This window comes from Enhydra lutris, unplaced genomic scaffold, assembly GCF_002288905.1.
Source record: "Enhydra lutris kenyoni isolate GAN:26980312 unplaced genomic scaffold, ASM228890v2 scaffoldscaffold76, whole genome shotgun sequence".
Lineage (NCBI taxonomy): Eukaryota > Metazoa > Chordata > Mammalia > Carnivora > Mustelidae > Enhydra > Enhydra lutris.
Window position 1 is genome coordinate 2,919,784 of NW_019154160.1, and position 7,163 is coordinate 2,926,946.

General features: G+C 42.4%; 1 pseudogene across 1 annotated transcript; it reads right to left on the bottom strand.

Moving 5' to 3' along the window:
- Nucleotides 1-3,478: 3,478 nt before the first annotated feature.
- On the bottom strand, nt 3,479-4,017 carry LOC111160503 (annotated as a pseudogene). The gene has a single exon (XR_002641489.1). The product of XR_002641489.1 is annotated as a 40S ribosomal protein S13 pseudogene (transcript).
- Between the last annotated feature and the right edge of the window lie 3,146 nt (nt 4,018-7,163).

Genomic DNA, 7,163 nt, shown 5'->3' on the forward strand with positions numbered 1-7,163 from the left:
TCTGGCCCAGGAAATAGATAGATGAGCCAGGCACATCGTACCATGTGGGAAAATGAGAAAATTCACCCAAGACCATGGAGCTAGATGAGCCTTCCCAACCCCATAGTATCCACAACTTTGATCATTTAATTGAGCCTAGTTATCTGGTCACCAAGTCAAAAGGCTTGGGATCCAACCTAAAGCGGCCTCCACTCCCCAAAGGTGGGACGGTTTGGTTTTCAGAAAAAAAAACTTCAAAGAATTTGAGGGCTTCGAATATCTTATTATTCATGAGTTCAAAACCCATCCTGGGTCACTGTTGACTTCACTAGTCTAAGGTTTATCCTGGTTTTCCTGTATACACTGTGCACTGGGGTAATCGTATAGCTCACAAAGGAAAGTCTCTCCTTGTAGTACTCCAGCTAACAAATGAAGAAAGGTCAATGTAATAACACTGCTTCTCGGTCCCTAGGAGAACAATGGCCGAGGCAACGGTCATCCACGACTGATCAACCATTAGACGGAAAACTGATGGGAAACTATAAAACAATGCAAAGACTGATAAGGCCTGACTCAGTAATCAATTTTTACATCATAGATAGGGAGACGGTTAGACGTCACGTGTCTCCTGAAGGAAGTACACAAGTACGACTTATTCTTCCCCCAAAATGGAAATTTAATCCGATAAAGCCTCTAGATCTAGTTGCTAGTTTTAAAGAAATATGGAAGACGGGAACATATGTTCAGTGACACCATAAGGATGCAATTAACAAAATTTAGGGGGAAAGGGCCTGGTTTCTTTAATCTCTTCAATAAATAAAGTGCCAAGAAAAATATAGAGAGGGGAAATCGGGAAGTTAAAAGGGACTTAAGAGTTCTATCAACCAAATGCAACGTGTACTGGTCAACCATAAAGATGTAGTAACTGACAGCAAAGACATTTTGAGATACTCTTGGAAATTTGAATAATGACTATTTTAGGATGTTAAGGAATTATAACTAATTTTTCACTGTGATATTTATGTTGTGACTAGGTTTTAAAAGAATCCTTAACTTTTTTTTTTTTTTAATGTTATTCTTTTAATTGACAGAGAGATCACAAGTAGGCAGAGAGGCAGGCAGAGAGAGAGGGGGAAGCAGGTTCCTCACCGAGCAGAGAGCCGGATGTGGGCCTGGATCCCAGGACCCTGAGATCACGACCTGAGCCGAAGGCAGAGGCTTACCCCACTGAGCCACCCAGGCGCCCCAAGAGTCCTTTACTTTTTAAACATGCCTGGTAGATACATGTAGATGAAATGATATGTTGTTAGGGATTTTTTTGAAAATGATCTAGTTTAGGAGGGAGGGATTGAAGAGGGATTTATGTAATAAGATCATCCATGAGTTTAAGTGAAGTGATAGATACATAAAGGTTTGTTATGCTATTCCCTACTTCTGTGTGTGTTTAATCATTTCATAGCAGAGGTAAAAATTTAAAATCTCTAAGACCCAGTGTCATTTACATAATTAATTTTCTTTAAATTTAATTTCTATATTAGCAGAAGTTAAAAGAATATGCACATTATTTGGTATATGTTGCTGTCCTATTGTCCAGGGTCGTTTTATAAATTCCAAAAATGATCAAGAAAAATTTGATAACATCTCCCTGGCCTCTTTAATGATTAAACAATAGAGTCGATGTCTCGGTGACTTCTGTTAAGCCACAAGTGAGACAGTAGAGGAAAAGAACGGTGGGTGCTGACTTTAATTTGCAAACATAAAAATTTTTTTAAACAATTGGCACCTTGAAACACCTTACTTTGAGGATTGAACTTGGTGGACACACATTGGCAGAAGTGGAATCTTTAGACTACTCAGCTGGGGTCAGAAGGAGGATGATAGCATTTTGTAGCCAATGCTGTAAAATCAGTGACTTCCGCTGTGTGGTAGAGGAGAGAGGATTTACAGGTCTTCCCCAGCCTGAAAGATGCTCTTACCTTCCTCCCCTCACAGAGTAAAGTGATCACCAGATGTCTTCCCACTACCTCAACGTGAGCTGAGAGAGAGAGAGAGAGAATGAAGGTCTACCACTTTAAAGGGATAAGCCGATTGCTTTGACGGTCTTGCAAGATCCATGTGGCTGGAGCACAGAGCAAAACCGGGAGGGGCAGGAGAAGAGAATAGGGTAGGAGTCCCATCTCGTGGAAACCATGGCCTGCAAGTGAAAGGTTTGGACTTTATCCCACATATGAGAAGCCACTGTTGGGGTTTTAAGCTGGTGAGCACAGTGGCCAGACTTGCATCATTACAACTCACTACGACTGCATTGAGTACGACTGGAACAAGCATGGGAATCATGGTAGGAGAGTAATATTCTCATGAAACATAATGGTAGCTGCTAGTGGAGATGGTAGCTGGTAGTGGAAATGAAGAGAAGATATATTTTGGAGGTGGAACTGACAGGACTTGTTGCTGTATTGGTTGTGAAACATCAGGGAGAAAGATTTCAAGGAATATACCCAGACTGTGGAGCATGATGAGCCAGAAGGAGGGATGTGCACATAACTAGATAAAGAACACAAGCAAAGAAGCAGGAGACCAAAAGTCAAATTGCATGCATACTAAGTTTGAGATGCTGATTAGATATCCAAGTGACATCCACATGGTGCTACCAAATAGAGGTTAGTATATGGGTCAGGAAGAAAGAAGTGTTGTCATCAGACATTTACACAGAGCGGAAAGTAATGTCTTCTGGTGCTGATCACAGCAGGAAGTACTGGGGCACCTGGGTGACTCAGTTGGTTAAGGTCTGCCTTTGACTCAAGTCATGATCCCAGGGTCCTAGGATTGAACCCTGCATCAGGCCCCCTGCTAGCATGGGGGGTCTGCTTCTCCTTTTCCCTCTGCCCCTCTCCCTGCTTGTGTGTTTTTTTTTCTCTCTCTCTCTCAAATAAATAAATAAAATCTAAAAAGATTTTTAAAAGAAAAACAAACAGGAATTATTGAAAGTCTAGATAGAATCATAAGGAGAGAGCCAACTGGAATTAGAAGCCCACTGACATGACAAGACATGCCATATTGAGGGTCTTAGTTTGTGGCCAGCTAAGACCAACTCCTATTCACACTAGCACATAGACCACCCTTCTGGTGAGTTCTCCCACCCCCGAACATAGAACGTCTTCTCAGCTTGCTAAGGAAGCATTCCTAGGATGGAGTCATCTTTCTGCCATCCTCGAGGTCCTGATCTTTCAAGACAAGGGGAAGACCAGGATTGGGCCAGAATTTAGTAAGGTCTTTGGATAGTCTCCAGGAATGAAGCAAATCTACTGTCTTTCTTGAGGACTCTTCTCAAGGTGGTTATTGTAAAAAGTAGAAAATGACCTATGGTACCATCCAGTAAGCATTCTGGCATCCCCCAAATTGCCAGAAATCATAATCACAACAAGGTGAGGGGAGAGCTCTGCCTTCTTTAGAACTTCTAATGTTTTTTTCAGCATGCACAGATGTAGCCCATACATTCTTTTTTTTTTTTTTTTTGCTTCTAATTAGACAATGATTTTATTGCTTGAGTACATAATCAAATTTACGCGACCAGTGCCGAGGCTGTGGATGACTCATATTTCCAATTGGGGGGGAGGACTCGTTTGGTCTTATAGTATCGAGCCAACCGGTGAATACGACTCTCTATCAGAATCAGTCGGAATTTAGCATCCTTGTCCTTTCTGTTCCTCTCAAGATGCTTTCGAACAGCAACAGCTTTCTTAATCAAATGGTAGAGATCCTCAGGAAGATCAGGAGCGAGTCCTTTGGCCTTAAGAATTCTCAAGATTTTATTGCCTGTCACAAAACGTACTTGTGCCACACCATGGGAGTCTCTCAGAATCACACCGATCTGCGAGGGAGTCAGGCCCTTCTTGGCCAGTTTGTAGATCTGTTCCTTCACGTCGTCAGACGTCAACTTCAGCCAGGTGGGAACGCTGCGGCGGTAAGGCAGAGCCGACTGGGACAGGCCCTTCCCGGGAGCATGCATGCGACCCATGATGGCGGCGGTCAGGCAGTGAAAAAAAAATAGCCCATACATTCTGCTGTGACATTGTCACACCCCCAGAGAAATTTTTTTTTTTTTTTTTTTAGGTTCGGATTTGGTGGTAAAGCTGCAAACATGATCAGAGTCTTATAGAATGTCAGAATGAGAAAAGTAGTCCAAGGAAACATCTGTTTTTAATCTTTTTGGTATCGTAGAACTCTTTGAATACATGATAGACATTGTGGATTCTCGCCTCTGGAAAATAAACATTACATATGGAACAATTCACATACAGTTTTAAGGAGTTTGAAGAATCCCTGCTATTCATGAAACCATTTGTGGGTCGATGGATTCCTGACCAAGACTTTTGGGTCTGGAAGGTGATATAAGACGTGATTTAACAAACACAAGAAGACACGTGAGGCAGTCTGAGAATAAGGAGTATCTTCCATGCATCATCTTCTCGCATATTCCGGACATGGACCAGATCACAAGAAGGTCTGTTCGCGTGGAGCTGTTCCAAGAGCTCAGAAGTCATCAAGAGAGGATAATCATCATGGATACCCCAGTTGGAGACAGTTTGGAAAGAAGCAAACTTACCCTCTTTTTCTTTACTAAAAACCTCAAGATCCTTAGGGAGCATGAGGGAAGAGGAAGGAGAGCGGGCAGGTGTGCTCCCTGGTACTGATGGGCTCACAGAGGACCTGGGCATCAGTCGTATATAAGGCAGACATCCATTTGGCTGGGATTCAGGCTTTGGCTTTGAGTGAATTCTCTTGCTCCCAATAGGACCCGTCTCAATCTGACAACGATTTGTCCTAAGTGATGTACTTGCCAGGATTCCATGGCACAGAGGAAGCGGGGACATAGGTCCAAAGTGAAGTTGAAGAGACTTCAGCGGTTTCCTGCCAACAGTCCTGTGCTGGGCTCAGCAATTGGAAGGATGGTCCTGTGCATCCAGGGATGAACCAAGATACAAAATACAAGACAAGGTGAAAGGATCCAATGCAGAAGAACAAAGGAGGCTTTTATTGCTATGCTGCGGGAGGGAGCCATGAAAAGCCACAAGCCCACTTTATCAGACCAAGGATCAGATTTTTGTTTCCTTCTCATCAAGAGATGCCAAGAAATCTGTGATCTTATGCCAAAGACAGGAAAGTGGATTCTTTCTAAGGATTAGTTCTGAAAGCCTTTCATAGACAGTGCCAATGAAGTAAGAGCGGCCTTTGGTGGTTGAGCCATTCCAAACTCTCTGATTGACAAATCTTCTCACGACTTTTCCCATGCATTCCCAAGAAAAGGACATTCTAGAAAAGCTAAAGTTATTTCCAAATATTGTGCATACTTGTCGTAGTGTCAGTCCTTCAAGGACCACACAGAAGTTCAGGACCCATTACATGGATTTCCGCCAAGTAACGTAGATATGCTCCTTTCCCCATGGGAGAGACCACTTGTGTATAAAATGCAGAATGGGATCATATCCACTGAACTTCAAGAGAGCTAGTTAATTTTTAAAAAGAGTTCATGTTGCCTTTAATAAGTGAGAAAAGGGAAACTCAGGCCCAGGCAGAAATGGGATTCTAAATGTAAGTGCCTTGGGCAACGTGCAGTCGGATTTTCCGTGGGGTCTATGGTAAAGGCGGGTCGCTGTCACACAGCCTGACCTCCAGGAGTAAGAGTGATGCAGGGAGAACTTCATCAGTCTTGCATTTTAGTGAAATGAATCTGGAGCTTCTTTCTTTTTTCTTTTTTTTTTTTAATCATTTTTTTAATTTATTTTCAGCATAACAGTACTCATTGTTTTTTGTACCACATCCAGTGCTCCATGCAATCCATGCCCTCTCTAATACCCACCACCTGGTTCCCCCAACCTCCCACCCCCCCCACCTCTTCAAACCCTTCAGATTGTTTTTCAGAGTCCATAGTCTCTCATTGTTCACCTCCCCTTCCAATTTCCCCCAACTCCTTTCTCCTAACTCCTCATGCCCTCCATGCTATTTGTTATGTTCCACAAATAAGTGAAACCATATGATAATTGACTCTCTCTGCTTGACTTATTTCACTCAGCATAATCTCTTCCAGTCCCGTCCATGTTGCTACAAAAGTTGGGTATTCATCCTTTCTGATTGAGGCATCATACTCCATAGTGTATATGGACCACATCTTCCTTATCCATTCGTCCGTTGAAGGGCATCTTGGTTCTTTCCACAGTTTGGCAACCGTGGCCATTGCTGCTATAAACATTGGGGTACAGATGGCCCTTCTTTTCACTACATCTGTATCTTTGGTGTAAATACCCAGTAGTGCAATTGCAGGGTCATAGGGAAGCTCTATTTTTAATTTCTTGAGGAATCTCCACACTGTTCTCCAAAGAGGCTGCACCAACTTGCATTCCCACCAACAGTGTAAGAGGGTTCCCCTTTCTCCACACCCTCTCCAACACATGTTGTTTCCTGTCTTGTTAATTTTGGCCATTCTAAGTGGTGTAAGGTGGTATCTCAATGTGGTTTTGATTTGAATCTCCCTGATGGCTAGTGATGATGAACATTTTTTCATGTGTCTGATAGCCATCTGTATGTCTTCATTGGAGAAGTGTCTGTTCATATCTTCTGCCCATTTTTTGATATGATTGTCTGTTTTGTGTGTGTTGAGTTTGAGGGGTTCTTTATAGATCCTGGATATCAACCTTTTGTCTGTACTGTCATTTGCAAATATCTTCTCACAAAGCTGTGATCACCAAGACAGCATGGTACTGGCATAAAAACAGACACATAGACCAGTGGAACAGAGTAGAGAGCCCAGATATGGACCTTCAACTCTATGGTCAGTTAATCTTCGACAAAACAGGAAAAAATATACAGTGGAAAAAAGACAGTCTCTTCAATAAATGGTGCTGGGAAAACTGGACAGCTATATGTAGAAGAATGAAACTCGACCATTCTCTTACACCGTACACAAAGATAAACTCAAAATGGATGAAAGACCTCAACGTGAGACAGGAATCCATCAGAGTCCTAGAGGAGAACATAGGCAGTAACCTCTTCGATATCAGTCACAGCAACTTCTTTCAAGATATGTCTCCAAAGGCAAAGGAAACAAAAGCGAAAATAAACTTTTGGGACTTCATCAAAATCAAAAGCTTCTGCACAGCAAAGGAAACAGTCAAGAAAACAAAGAG